Below are 15,886 nucleotides of genomic sequence, written 5' to 3'. Positions count from 1 at the left end.
ACCCAAATCCACCAGCAAGCTCGAGCTCATCCTAAGTGATGGAGCTCTTCCGCTCTCGAGCTCATCCTAAGTGATCGGGCTCTTCCGCTCTCGAGCTCATAGACCAGAGAGCCGAGACCAGAGGGCCGAGACCAGAAGGCCGAGACCAGAGAGCCGAGACCAGAGGGCCGAGACCAGAAGGCCGAGACCAGAGAGCCGAGACCAGAAGGCCGAGACCAGAAGGCCGAGCACAGCAGGCCAAGCCCATGCCTTAGCCAAATATCCAATTTCCACCTAACCCTCTAAGGGACCTGATAACTCCACTACAACCTGCTGCTATCTCCAAGCCATCAAGGCATAAGATCTCCGCAGGTATTCGCCACGACCTGCCATTAATGCATGAGACTCCCTCAAGTCTCCGATGCACTCAGTCATTTAATGAACACGGCCCAAGACGATCTCCGGATCACTGAACCATCAGAGCGTATGGCTCTACCTGACCGCCGGTTCATTCGGTAATAAATGCACTTACCATCCACGGACCCCAGGCCCACCACGGCCGGCGGTTCAACAACTCCAACAGGTCCGATCGACCGTGACAACTCCCTGGTTCCGGTCTGATCCGGTCCCGTTCTCCACTACACCATTAATGGGATAAATCGTGCCCAATTATCACAGAACAGGACAAACCTCCTGTCACCTCCCAGGTAACCAAATCCTTTTATAAAAGGAAGCCTGGGGGGGAAGAGGAAGGAGAGGACTCTCCGGACGGACACTCTCTCCGGACGGACTCTGAGAAACCCCTAACAAAAACTCCCCGGACTGAACCCTCCGGGAGGGGGTGGGAGGAAGCACAGACACAATGGAGGACATCATCCTCTTCGTCTTCTTTATCTTATCCAAATGTTCTTGCTGTCTTCTCCATATACTCTCCTCCCCGCTCTCTCCACATACTTGCCCCCTCTGACTTAGGCATCGGAGGGCCGGCGCCGGGGAGCCCGGCCACCGGTTTTCCTTGCAGGACTTGCACACCCCCCCGCGGCGGAGGACGCAGCCAGCCGGCGCAACGCCGTCCGCCCCCTGCAGCAGCGGAGCTCCTCCTTCCCCGGCTTCACGGCGGCCCCCGGGTCCAATTTCCAGCAACAGTTGGCGCTAGAGGAAGGGACCGAGTTCGCTGCCATGAAGCTAAGAAGCAAAGGGGCTTCCAATGCCTCTCAACGTCCTCCACCTAGCCCGGAGCGTTCCGTCCGAAACTCATCACCTCCGACCGAGTCAGTTCATCAAGTTCGGCCGGAGCAGTTCGATGCCCTGGTACAACAGGTGCAGGCCCTGGCTACCGCTGTCCAAAGCCTGCAACCCAGGGGCATCCCAACGGCACCGCCTCCTCCGGCTCCAGTTCAACCGGAGCCCCTACAAGCGGGTTTCCCCTTCGAGTATCATGCTCCAAGTCCCAAACGCTCAGTCCAAAATTCACCATCAAGATCTCCGGTAGATCAAGTTCCACAAGTCCAACTCGAGCACTTCGATGCGCTTGTGCAGCAAGTCCAAGCGCTAGCTATTTGCAGCCCAAAGCCTGCAACAAGTGGAGGCCCCTCCTGTGCCGCCTCCACGGAATCATGTGAAGTAGAGGAAGAAACTTTCTTCTGACTCCCGAGCCATCTCGAATCAGGCATGGCTCCCGCTGCAACGACGTATGTGGGGGCAACCAGTGAGAAGTAGTAGTCCAAGTCTCACGTCAACGAGTTGGGGGGAAAGAGAAATAAAAGCTGAGGTCTGGAGAAGGAAAGTTATGGAGCTTTAAAATGGGATTGTAAGCCTCTGTGACAAAGGGTACAACCCCATTAAATCTCATTATCCTTCCAAGTCTTCTGTCTTCCGGCAGCAAGCAAGAAACCAGCATGTACTCCCTCCTTACGGGCGTAAGTCCTTGGGACGGCGTCCGCGACATTGCTCCCCTTTCAGAGCGTCGCCATCACTGAAGCCCCCGCCGAGCTCATGCAGACCGAGCTCAGAAACCCGAGCGCAAAACACCTAAAAAATCAAGCCAAAGAAGGCCAGTGCCGAACCAAGTCCTGAGGAACTTCGAAGCTCGAGAGCTATCAAAATATCTCCAAAAGGTACAGGACGCCACTTTGGCTTCAAATAAATTCAATATTTTATCTATTTTCAGGTTAGCCAACGAGCTCGGCTCGTTCTCCTACCCTGACCACGGTCAGGATACCCTGAGACGTCAGGATGCCCCAATATATTGGGATGCCCTGCCGCAACGGGATGCCCCGATCTGTCGGGATGGCCCGAGACGTCGGGATATGAGTTAGCGGTCCTCTCTGACCGGACGAGCTCGGCTCGTGCTCCATCGGCTATGAGTTAGCGGTCCTCTCTGACCGGACGAGCTCGGCTCGTGCTCCTACCCTGACCACGGTCAGGATGCCCCGGCTATAGGGATGCCCGAGACGTCGGGAGATGAGTTAGCGGTCCTCTCTGACCGGACGAGCTCGGCTCGTGCTCCATCGGCTATGAGTTAGCGGTCCTCTCTGACCGGACGAGCTCGGCTCGTGCTCCATCGTTTTCAGCCAACGAGCTCAGCCCGCTCTTCTATTTTTGGATCTCTGCCGACGTCCCCAAAGAACGGAGTCCGAGCAGAGAAGCGTCTTCAGTCGCCTCAGCGCAAGGACGCACACGGTACAAGAACGGAGTCCGAGCAGAGAAGCGTCTTCAGTCGCCTCGGCGCAAGGACGCACACGGTACAAGGTACCCATTCATTTAATGTCTTTACATTCTCATTTATCTTTACTTGGATTCTTCTCTGCCGACGTCCCCAAAGAACGGACTCCGAGCAGAAAAAGCGTCTTCAGTCGCCTTGGTGTAAGAACGCTCACAGCACCAGGACGATCGATGACTGAACTACTTCCTTCGCCCGAGCCAAAAAGCAGCTCGGACTCGGAAGTCGGGGGGTAGTGTTGGTGGAAAAATGGACCACCTCACAAATGTAATTATAGCACCCAAATCCACCAGCAAGCTCGAGCTCATCCTAAGTGATGGAGCTCTTCCGCTCTCGAGCTCATCCTAAGTGATCGGGCTCTTCCGCTCTCGAGCTCATCCTAAGTGATCGAGCTCTTCCGCTCTCGAGCTCATCCTAAGTGATCGGGCTCTTCCGCTCTCGAGCTCATCCTAAGTGATCGAGCTCTTCCGCTCTCGAGCTCATAGACCAGAGAGCCGAGACCAGAAGGCCGAGACCAGAAGGCCGAGACCAGAGAGCCGAGACCAGAGAGCCGAGACCAGAAGGCCGAGACCAGAAGGCCGAGCACAGCAGGCCAAGCCCATGCCTTAGCCAAATATCCAATTTCCACCTAACCCTCTAAGGGACCTGACAACTCCACTACAACCTGCTGCTATCTCCAAGCCATCAAGGCATAAGATCTCCGCAGGTATTCGCCACGACCTGCCATTAATGCATGAGACTCCCTCAAGTCTCCGATGCACTCAGTCATTTAATGAACACGGCCCAAGACGATCTCCGGATCACTGAACCATCAGAGCGTATGGCTTTACCTGACCGCCGGTTCATTCGGTAATAAATGCACTTACCATCCACGGACCCCAGGCCCACCACGGCCGGCGGTTCAACAACTCCAACAGGTCCGATCGACCGTGACAACTCCCTGGTTCCGGTCTGATCCGGTCCCGTTCTCCACTACACCATTAATGGGCTAAATCGTGCCCAATTATCACAGAACAGGACAAACCTCCTGTCACCTCCCAGGTAACCAAATCCTTTTATAAAAGGAAGCCTGGGGGGGAAGAGGAAGGAGAGGACTCTCCGGACGGACACTCTCTCCAGACGGACTCTGAGAAACCCCTAACAAAAACTCCCCGGACTGAACCCTCCGGGAGGGGGTGGGAGGAAGCACAGACACAATGGAGGACATCATCCTCTTCGTCTTCTTTATCTTATCCAAATGTTCTTGCTGTCTTCTCCATATACTCTCCTCTCCGCTCTCTCCACATACTTGCCCCCTCTGACTTAGGCATCGGAGGGCCGGCGCCGGGGAGCCCGGCCACCGGTTTTCCTTGCAGGACTTGCACACCCCCCCGCGGCGGAGGACGCAGCCAGCCGGCGCACCGCCGTCCGCCCCTGCAGCAGCGGAGCTCCTCCTTCTCCGGCTTCACGGCGGCCTCCGGGTCCAATTTCCAGCAACAATTACGTACACCGTTCTCAACAATCGGGAGGAGAATTTGTGGGCAAGAAAAGGATAAGGTTGAAAAGGCAAAAGATCGGACAAAGCCCCCAGAACTCATAGCAATAAGTAGGCTAGAAAAGAAAAGATAAAGTATTGGCAAAAAAATATTTTATTTATTATATTTATAAAAAAATCATATTTCAATACAAATGGTCGGATCTTTTACCTTATTAGATTATTAGTTAATATCTGTTGTGCCTGCTCCTGCAACATTTATACACGTGCATCAACTTACATCAGCACCCATCACCAAAACGTGTGCAGCAATTAAATTAAATATATCATAAGAGTCAAAAAAATATTTGTCCAACCGCTACATGTTGGAAAAAGACCCCAGTTCCTCCCCCGCCCAACCCTATCGGAAGGAAAGAGAGAGAGAGAGAGAGAAATGATAAATAAATAATCAAATACAATTAACAAGGGTGACCAAAATGTGTCATGGAAAGAATGTAACTAGAGTTGGGCACTGGGCCGGGCCGTGGGCCGTGCCTGGCACGGCCCGCTAGCTACAGTACCGGGCCGTGCCTGGCACGGCCCATTTATGGGGGTCGTGCTGGGTCACGGGTTTCTGGCCCGCGGGCCGAGCCCGGCACGGCCCTTCGGGCCTGGGCCGGCACGGCCTGCTCTTGGCCCGCGGGCCAGCACGGCACGGCCCATGGGCCTGGCCCGGCCCGATAAAAATTAATGCTTCATAAATTTTTTTAATAAATTAATAAATATTGAAACTAAGGATTTATTAATATAAAGCCACCTTAATGGTGGGGGGTTTGGCATAGACCCCTACCAGTTTATTAATTTAAATCGAAATGGTACATGAAGGGAGGTTTGGACCTTGGTCTGACCTCCAGAATACAATAAGAAAGGGCCGAGGTTTGGACCTTGGTCTGACCTCTAGAATACAATAAAAATGTACAATTATAAAAAATTAAGAAATCTTACTAATCATCAGAGATTCAGTGAATCCGTATTCACTCTTCAGTAGTGTTTGTATCATCATCATCAGAGGATGTTGTATTATGTCCACCTTTATCTTGAAGTCTTGCCTCAGCATCCAACCAATCTTTGAAGCAGAGAAGCATCTCCACCGTTTCGCCCGTCATCCTACTTCTCTTTTCGTCAAGAACACGCCGACCTGCACTAAAAGCGGATTCCGATGCTACCGTGGACATCGGCACAGCTAAAATATCGCGTGCAATTGCAGACATAACAGAATATTGATTTTTAACACTCTTCCACCAAGATAATACATCTAGATTCTCTATTTGATTTTCATCATATGCAGACTGAAGATCATTTCGTAAATAAAATTCTAGTTCACTACTTAAAGATGAAGAAGATGAAGATAAACTTGAAGCATGTGTGTGTTTTCTCTGTGCAATGAATGAAAAAATAGATGACGAACGAGAACTACTAGAAGAAGAAATAGAGGTTTGTACGGAAAATCTAGATCCACGAATTTTTTCATCATATATAGCATAAATATCATAAAGAAGTTATTTTACCTCATTTTTAGCAGGTTCAGGATCTTTAATCATATTTTCACAGTATGCATCAAGTAAAATTAGCACGCCATTCAATTTAACTCTAGGATCAAATACAGCAGCTAAGTTATGCATAGGACATATTTTGTCCCAATACTCATTCCATTTAGATTCCATTAGGTCAATAATAGGCATTAAAACATCATCATATCTATGTTCTGCAAATTTTTGACTAATTATATATGCTTGTTGTAAAAATGAACATGAAGTTGGATAATAAATACCAGAAAGAACATTGGTAGCATTATAAAAACTAAGCAAAAAATCTTCCAAAATTTTTCCTTTATTCCAATCAGTTTCAGTCAATGTAAAGCCTAATCCACGATCATTAATATATGCACTTAATAAGTTTTTATATGGGTATGCATCATGTATCATGCTATATGTTGAGTTCCAACGAGTAATTACATCAAGTTTAAATTTTTTAAAACGTTTACCATGATTTATACATAGTTCCTTAAATTCTTGAAGTCTTGATTTTGAAGCATGAATAAAAGAAACTGCATTTCTAATTTTTGAAATCACATCTTGAATCATGCCCATGCCAGCTTGAACAGAAAGATTTAAGATGTGACATGCACATCTAATATGCAATAAATTTCCATCTAACATGGGATGCAATGAGTCTTTTAATAATGCAACAGCAGAATTATTATTAGATGCATTATCAAACGTAATAGACATAATTTTATCATTAATATTATATGAACATGCAGTTTGATAAATGACATTTGAAATTTGTTGCCCAGAATGTGGAAAATCAAAAGCACGAAAAGCAAGAATACATTTATTTAATTGCCAATCATTATCAATATAATGAGCAGTAATGGCAATAAAATAATTACTACCTACAGATACTGACCAAATATCAGAAGTTAATGAAATTTTTACATTTAAAGTAGAAAGTGTTTCAATTAAACTTTGTCTCATTGCTAAAAAGTTAGTCATAGCTACTCTTCTAAATGTACGCCTACTAGTTCTTTTGTAAGCAGGTTGTAGGTTTAATTGAACATATTCTTCAAAATTAAAAGATTCACATAAACTAAAAGGTAATTCATCCTTAACTATCCATTTTACAAGTGCTTTTCTTTGATTTTCATGATTATATGCAAAATTACCTACAAGTAATCCCCCTTGTATATTAAGGGTACTTTGAGTTTGAGCATGAGAATCATGCATCCTATGACTCTCTTGATGTCTTTTTAAATGCCCTGTTCCCCCACTACTACTACAACTATAAAGTTTGGCACATTTTTTACATTTAGCTTTCCAGACTCCATCAACCATAACTCTATCAAATTCATTCCATACAGCACTAGTCCTCTTACGAGAAGAGGTTTGATCTTCACTCGGTTCACTAGTTCTAGAGGAACTAGGAACATGGGGTTGGGGATTAGTTTCTTCTCCCTCAGAAACAGGAGTAATGCCAAAATGACTTTCCTCAAAAGATGACATATCTAAATTGATGAATTCAAAAAATAAAAACTAACCACAAGGAGGAATTGAGTAGAAGGTCGGAGGGCAGAGGCAGAGCCGAGATTCTGAGCTTCCTCTTGTGCTCTCAACAGGAGTGACCTTCTCTTCTCAACAGGAACCTCCTCTTGTGTAGCACTTGAACACTTGCTAAATGAAAACTAAAAATTAAATTGCTAGAAGAGCACTTTAGAAGAGAGAAATAATAGTAGTAGAGAAGGAGAGAATAGTTGGTTTGGTGTGGTGAGAATAAGGGAGGAAAGGGCTATTTATAGAAGCCCAAAAAAATTTTCCCAAAATACCCCTCAATTTAACCGTTTTAGGACTGTTGGGAGGGGCAATTTTGGAATTTTTCCAAAATAACCGTTGGAAACGGCTATTTTTCTCCCCCCTCTCCAGACGGGCCGTGCCTGGCACGGCCCGTTTGCGCCCATTGCGGGCCGTGCCAGGCACGGCCCGTCTCGTGCCGTGCCCGGCCCGGCCCGCCAATAGACGGGCCTGGCGCCGGGCCGGGCTTCCGTTCTGTGCTGAGCGGGCCGTGCCCAGCACGGCCCGCTCCCGGCCCGCCCATTTAGACCTCGGGCCCGACGGGCCTGGGCCGGCCCGGCCCGGCCCGGCCCGATGCCCAACACTAAATGTAACTTTTTCTGAATAAAAAATATAATTCTGAAGTGACATATCATCGGTTTTTAACGAAAATTTTCAATTACTTTAGATAGTCCCCAAATAAGGGGTCTGTCTCTTCGTATACAGCCACTTCCAAATTGCATCAACGCACTCTAAAAAATATTATGTACCCTTCAAGACCCTTCCTATGTACGTTTAATGCTGTCAGAATACCGTTTAAAAAAAATTAAATACTCCCAACCAAACGCAAAATTTGATTGTTCAGTACTCTATTGTAATTCCTCTTAAATTTTTACTCTGTTAAATTCCAGTTAAGCTAACAAAAACCACCAAACCATGGTAGGAGCATCCATGCAAACGGAGAGTTTTGAAGGACAAAACTAGAAATAACGTTCATGAAAAATTGACTATTTACAAGGGTACATATGCAACTCAATTAATTTCATATGCACAAATCTCTTCAGTTGATGGTGCCAAGCTACCTGACTTGAAAAGTAGATAATTGTACCAAAGATCTACGCTTGAATCCTGCCTTTAAAATATTGAGCAGATTAGGGATATTCAGGGAAGGTCAAACCTGTTACCTATATGGCGTAACCCATTACCTGCAGTTCTCTTTGTATTGAGCAAAGAAATTGTTCAAAATACAAACCTCGAATGTAAAGCTCATCCTTAAAGGTGGTAATGTATCATATCAATTAAGGGAAGTATCAACTTTATAAGAGATCTGCCTCCACAAAACCGCAATGTTCCACCACAAGTCATGCACAATGATATAACAGGAATTTGTGCAAGAATCTGAAAGATAACAAGTTTAATCAGTCTGTCAAGAGTACGGTTAACCAGAGGAAGAATCGATCAAAGAATAAATTGAGCTCCCATACTTTCTTAAGCTCATAAACTGCTGCCATGAACAAGATAAGGCCTGTAAGAATCAATAGACAGGTAACACTTAAGCTTAAAATTGATCAACAGTATATGCATCGGAGAGAGTGCTTGCTGGCGGGGGGAACATTAAAACTGGACACATTCAAGAGTATCAGGTACAGCATAAGATTATAACGTATAAAAAAATAAAAAGAAAAATCATCCATATAGAAATATCAGTCTGTCAAGCACCAATAAAACAATTAGCAACGCTACAGAGTCAACTGGGAACTGCCCAAGCATCAAATCTCTGTTGAAACCATATTTTTGTGCATCTTCTGTTGATCAAAACAATAAAACAAGAACACAATATTTAAAAAAGGGCCTAGATAACATTGTCTTCATGTTCTCTACCTATCCCATCAAATAAAAATATAGATAAATAATAACTCTAATGTACATACAACACCAGAGGATTTCAAAACTAATCCTGTGATGGTGAGTCTATCAGTGGTGGTTCTAAGAAGCTCAATACTGCATTTTCAGCCATCAAAACCAACAAAACGATGACCTTCTTTTGACAGCTACCAATCAGCTTGCACAGAGACTCAGCTAACGGACAGGTATTTGAATAGGCAAGAACCATCCTGATATTTCCCAACAAAAGGAATGCTTATGGTAACCCACAGATTCGAGTCCGTTGGAAAAATCGTAACCCTACAAAATTTCAATACAAGCCATGTGGGGCTACGCCAAATTTTCTGACCAAAATTTGTCACTTCTCTTTTCAACTAAATGGTGGATAATGTCAGCCAAAACTTTTATGGCAGTACCAAATGGACTGTCATGTTGAAAAATGGGACTCCATTGAAAAACTACTCATCTTCCAATAACGAAAATACTGGAATTCCCTTGCTCGAGAAGCTGGAACACTGCACAGGGAGCTCCTTACCTACCTCAAAATCCCTTCTGCCATTTACCTGAAAGCAGAGATCAGCATCATAGTGTAGGATTCTTCTAAAATTAATACTTGTAAACAGAACAAATAGGGGTTCAAGAAGATGTTTTCTATTGGTGATATTGGTTCAGCTAAAAAGGCCAGGTTTGGTCGATTGTCATGTTCAATTCCATAAATTACTTGAAATAATGTGTAAGATCTTATTCTTATGAACAGGCTATGGTTCCAAATTCATGTAAAACACTTCTGAATGTATATAAATATCCAAAAATACATCACCTGCTTTCGGTCAACACAACAATAAAGACACTTATTTCCAATTCAAGTACTCAAGACTTGAGGTGGGATGTTTCACAAATTACTCTCGTTTTGCACGTAGACAGCACATTAATGCATAAATTAGAGACACCATACATATAAGCAAGGATATATGATCTAAATTAGAGTGCAATCAAACCGAGTTGAGTCAAGTAGCTAGAGGCTCGAGCTCAACTCAATTCAAAATACTCAGGCTCGAAACTTGACTTAAAGATCGATCGAGCCTTAATATTCAAGCTCGAACTCGACTCAATAAAAAAAAATATAATACTTGAGATCGACTCAACTCAACTCGAATATCAACTGAGCCATACTCGAGCTCCAGTTCAAGCTCAAATTCAAGCCTTGGTCATAATTAAAAAAATATAATTAAAACAAAATATAATATTATATTATATTTTAAAATATTAAATTGATAGTATATATTTTAAATAAAATACAATATTAGTAAAAATATATTCTTGTCTAGGCTCGTAAGCCTTCGAGCTGAGTATTTTGCTACTCAAGCTCGCAGCACCTCTAATCCAAATAACTGATTCAAATGCAGCTGAAACCATGTTGAACAAAGATTCACCATCAAGATAGAAACTACCTCAAATTTATACATTCCTCGTACTCCACCACCCAATTCAAGTACCAGCCCATGTGCGCGTATCTGGTATATCTTTGCTGTTACTCGGTCTCCCAGCTTCAGGGAACCTGCGCGAACACTCGTAGAACCAAAAGATTTAGGCTTCACATCTGCATCATTCTGCATCAGTACATGCAACAAGTTTCCAGGTCTACTGTCAGTTTCTGGCTTGCTTCCACAGTAATCTTTTAGTTCATTCTCCTTCTTCATTTGTGTCTGATTCGGTGCACGCTTTCTATTAGTGGCGGTTGATCTGAAATCATCCCGATGTCTTGATGAAGCATTATAAGGCCTAGGTGAAGTTTTTGCACCCTTTCCAGACTTCTTGATGGAATGTTGACCAGCAGCAAAATCCTGCGCATCACATTCTGCAGCACTCCGGATTACTACTGCTGGTGTGGAATTTGTTGCAGGCTCAACTTCGCTTTCTTCATCTACTTGGCAGGTAGGCACATTCTCCACAGAGGCCCAAACATTAACTTCTTGTTTTGGAGCAACAGAATCTTGACTCTCCAAATTCTTCTTTTCAGATCCAGCCCGAGGAAGCATGGCCTTCAGAGACAGTTTAATATTACCTCTCACATCCTGCCCAATGCACATTAATGATAGCTCCTGGCCCACAGTTACAACTTCTGAGACTCTAGATACCTGAAAAAATGATTTTAACAAATACAGCCAACGTATGTAACCAATCGTTAAATAACGCTGAAACTTACATAGGTTTCTGCTGGCTATTCAGATAAAGAAAAAAAGGAAGCTGCAAAAAACAACAAACAAGACCTTTGCAGTCCGCTTATAATATATTGAATCTAATTCAAGAGAACACAGGTGTTGGATTTGAGCCTACAGCTAGACTTGCTGATACATGTGCTGAGAGCAGAGGAGGTAATATACTGATTATACTGAAAAAATAGCGTCTATGTTCTAAATTAAGCAATGATATATGCCGTTAGACCATAAATATGGATGATAGCCATCTCTACTTGAAGTAAGAAAAAACCTTAACACCATACAGAAATAAATATGCCCATTTGAACTGAAATACAACAATTTCCTAACCACAAACCGCAACCACCAATTCATAAAGAATAGCTAGCTAGAAACATCAAGTCTTGCCACTCATAGCTTCCTATATTCCTCTCTGACAAGTTGCACTCCATCATTTAGTCTTTTACAAGATCTCCCAATTCCCCTTTATAACATGATAAAGTTTCCAGCTCTTGCCTTCACAGATAATGTCTCTGCCCTTTACAGCACATGATAGGAAGCAATTCAATCAGTTTTTCATCAACTGGCCAATGTGACTCACAAGATTCCTTCAATGTACTCATCTCAAGCCCTTTTGTTCCTACAACATCAAAGACTTCTGAAAAAACCAAAAATACTGGCCAAATATCTGTCTAGGCAATGCCCCTTATAAGCAAGGATGATTACGTTATGATGCCAAAACCAGTTCATGAAGTGCGCATGTGCTCTTGTTTATTGTGGAACTTCTAACTACAAAAGTAAATAGATAAACCATCCATCAACTCTCACTCTCACAAACCTAGCTTCTGACATGCATTTTCTAAAACTCATGCACTCTCTTCACTCATGAATGGTTTCCTGAGATGATGTGCTGACAGCTTTTTACTTTCTAGAACTCATGCTTTTTACTTTCTCTTCCTCTGTCCTTTGTATGTAGTTTGCTCATAATCTAGGTCATGACTCCTAAGAAGACTTTCCCTCATGTTACCAGTTGCAAATCTTTAGGGTGCCCATGTCCAAAAGGATTATAAATATTACTATCCTTCACAGAATAAGCAACAGATGCAGCTTAATATCGCAATCTTGAAAAGAGGACCATCTACTTGATGGAAGACTCCGTTTTTCCTCAAAATGCAGTTTCTTTTTTGTCCTATTTTCTTGACACCGGGCATCTCAAATTGAATTTTTGAAAGTATGAAAGGAAGCCCCCAAATCAGCAAAAAGCATCAGCAAAGATCTGATGGTCATCATATAACATCAATTTTATTTGATATTACAGTCACCCTTAAGTTGATCTATCAATTAAAGACTCTAGAGCTACACAATGTTGCTGGGCTGTGGCTAACCACAAACACCATCTGAATTTGGCGTGTTCAAAATGAAAGGCATACAACAACAAATATATGGTAACAGACACGGCCAAAAGATCCCCCGTTAGGGTTGAATGTACATGCAAGCACTATCTATTCATGGGACCAATGTTCATAAACAGAGAATAGATCACAAAAACAAAGGGGAAAAATAAAGACTGAACAGGCAGCATATAAAACATGTCTAACATATAGGCCACTGCACTAAAAACAATCAGTAGGTACAAACAAGCCATCTCCAATTAAATTCAGGAATCCCAATAGACAGAGAATGTTATCAAGTAATTGGAAGAAAGAAAAAAGTCAAATGATGAAATAAGTTTAGCATGTCACTGTGTGTGCAACTAGATCAAATAAACCTAAAAGAGGCAGTAATTGACAACTAATGAAAGAATAACATGATCAGATCAAATGGAGCTGCTACAGAGGCATAACATACCGGTTCATGCGACAGTTCAGAGATGTGAAGAAGACCTTGTTGACCACCATTGAATTCCACAAAAGCGCCATATTCTTTAATTGATGAAATGACACCTTTGTAAATTCCACCAACTTCAATTTCACGTCCGATAAGAAAATCAACCTAGGTGCATAAAACAAATTTCTCATCCAGCTAAAACATCAGTCTTTTTTTGCAAGGTCATGCCGAAGAGGAACACAAGAGCTTTGTCAAAATAGTGAATTCCAGTTGACTGCATTTTTCACAGTTTTCTCCCTCCTCAAGCACTTAATCTTTTTCAGTGCCCTTTAAAAAACTTGCATATCATTCATAAATTATGTTTGATATTGATAGCAGACTCAACAGTTGGAAAGATAAAAACATCCAAAGCTACAGCCTACAAGGAGATATAGCAGTATGGTAGACTAGAAGACAGGCTATACCTTCTTGAATGGATGAAATAAGTGAAATGATTCAAAGCACAATACCTTTTCTTTGGCTTTTTCCATAACTGACTGATTTTTCGCAACTATAGTAATTGTCCCATCACTCACAGCAATTCGTGCACCTTAATCAAAAAAAATTTAAAAAAAAGGTAACATCAAATAACATAAAACCATGATTAATATTATAACTATTTTTTTAAATAGATGAATCACTGTAGAGATATGAGAAATATGGAACATCAAGTTACGAGATGGTGGACTCATACAATGCAGATATACACATACATATTTAGAAAATTTCAATTGTACACAAGATCCATACATCAAAAACAAGAATCTTATTGTACAAGTATATATCAATATGGAGAAAGTATGTCCTGCCCTAACATTAAAACAATTAAATCGTGTCACTGAGATTATATCTATGCCTAGGAATAGCCATTAATGAGATCCCTACTAAGTACAACATATACAGAAATAGCAATCAAGGAAATACATCATGCACCTGGCACACATGTGCAATCACTTAAGGAGATAAAACCTTAATGTGAGCACAAACTCAAAGACCTAAAGAGCAACCACTAATAAGTTTCTATAGATACAGCTCTAGACATATGTTTGCAGGGTTATGAAAACATTCCAGCACTAATTGCCATGAAAAATGCAAGATACAGCTGCTAGAGTGCAAACTCAGCAGGAACAAAACAATGATGTAAAAGGAATCCTTTTGGAGCGGCATTTCTTAACTTTAGTAGCCAGAATCTTCCTGCCTAGGGTCCACGCACCCGCTTCAGAATCTTCCAGCAATCTCAAACCTAAAGCTGCTTCCTAAGTGCCTTCTTACTATAAATGTTTCTAAAATATCCAATTCCCTGAACTTGCACCCATATCTGCTCTCGCACCAGACCCCAACTATGGGAAATAAGTTCTCAACTGAAAATCCAATTAGAGTGTTGTGTTTATATTTCAAATTGTCCATCACAAAGCCAATCCACAATGGCCATGGCCATGGCTTTAGATGCTTATTTGTGTTTAGACAGTTGGATGCACAAAATGTGCCATAGGCATAGATAAATCATACAGCACCAAATTTATTTAGAAGAAACTGAAATTTTAACAATCCAGTTTAAGCTCGTGTAACCATAGCGCATTAAATATGTTTCATTTGGATAACATGTAAGCAAAAAATAAAAAGGAGTTCCAACGCAAAAATGTGTTCACTGGAACAGGCACATATGCAGTAAGTCAAAAGGCATTTTTTTTCCTTTGAAGTTCCTAAATTAAAATTTGAAAGCAAAGCTTAAAAGGCACCTGTTTCTTGTTCAATTTTTTTTCCTTTGAGAACCTAGAGGCCCAAGCAAGCGTCGAATCGAGTCATAGCTAAACTTCAAAGTTGCTGCCAAAAGAAATAGCAGTACGGCAGAAATCCAAGAAACCTACCAAAATCTGACTACACTAATGCAGGAAAGCAAGGAAAAAAACAAATTAAGCTACCTAATCGAGGGGGTACTTCCATCACCCATGGTACGTGGTGCACATATTTCTCGCTCCATGCGGTCAAGGATATGATTGCGACCCTTTTGTGCCGGTTCTAAACATTCGCAAATTATGTCTAGAGGTATTCCAGCAGGTTTTATATCTAACTGAATTGCAGTAATTCCTTTTCTTGTTCCGGCAATTTTGAAGTCCATGTCCCCCAGGTGATCTTCAAGACCCTGGAATTTTCCAAAACAGTCAAGGTACAGCTAAAAAAGATAGGAGTTCCAAAAACTAAGGATGCAATGTTGCATGTGTGAAAATCTTAACATATGGGAACAGAACAAGGTTGAAATGCTAACTATTTTCATTCCTTCAACTTAAAAAAAAAAAAGAATTGATGCATGTGTAGGCAATGGACCATGTTTGGATATTCAAGTTTTTAATTGATTGTCTGATGTCAACGAACCAAAGTAAATAATTTGCAACCCTACCAATATATCTGTCAGTATGCGATAATCATTTATCATCCCAGTTGATGGATCCACTTCTGTAACAAGGCCCACTGAGACACCAGCTACATGTTCCCTTACGGGAATGCCAGCATCCATCAAAGCCATACTTCCTGAGAAGAGAATAACAATAAGTTAGTATTTAGCAGAATCATAAAATAGAAAACAGATATCCGATGACAAAGAAAATGACTGAGAAGATTTCTCTTTTCGACAATAAAATGACTATAACAGATAAAATTGCCATTTACAACAATGAAG

The 15,886-nt window shown here is 42.4% G+C and overlaps 1 pseudogene; it reads right to left on the bottom strand.

Moving 5' to 3' along the window:
* Positions 1-8,956: 8,956 nt before the first annotated feature.
* LOC120113339 overlaps positions 8,957-15,886 on the bottom strand; it is a 7,997-nt pseudogene continuing 1,067 nt past the window's right edge.

The sequence above is a fragment of the Phoenix dactylifera genome, chromosome 15 (assembly GCF_009389715.1).
Source record: "Phoenix dactylifera cultivar Barhee BC4 chromosome 15, palm_55x_up_171113_PBpolish2nd_filt_p, whole genome shotgun sequence".
NCBI lineage: Eukaryota > Viridiplantae > Streptophyta > Magnoliopsida > Arecales > Arecaceae > Phoenix > Phoenix dactylifera.
Note: the sequence above shows the minus strand (reverse complement) of the source record. Positions and strands in the feature narration are given on the sequence as shown.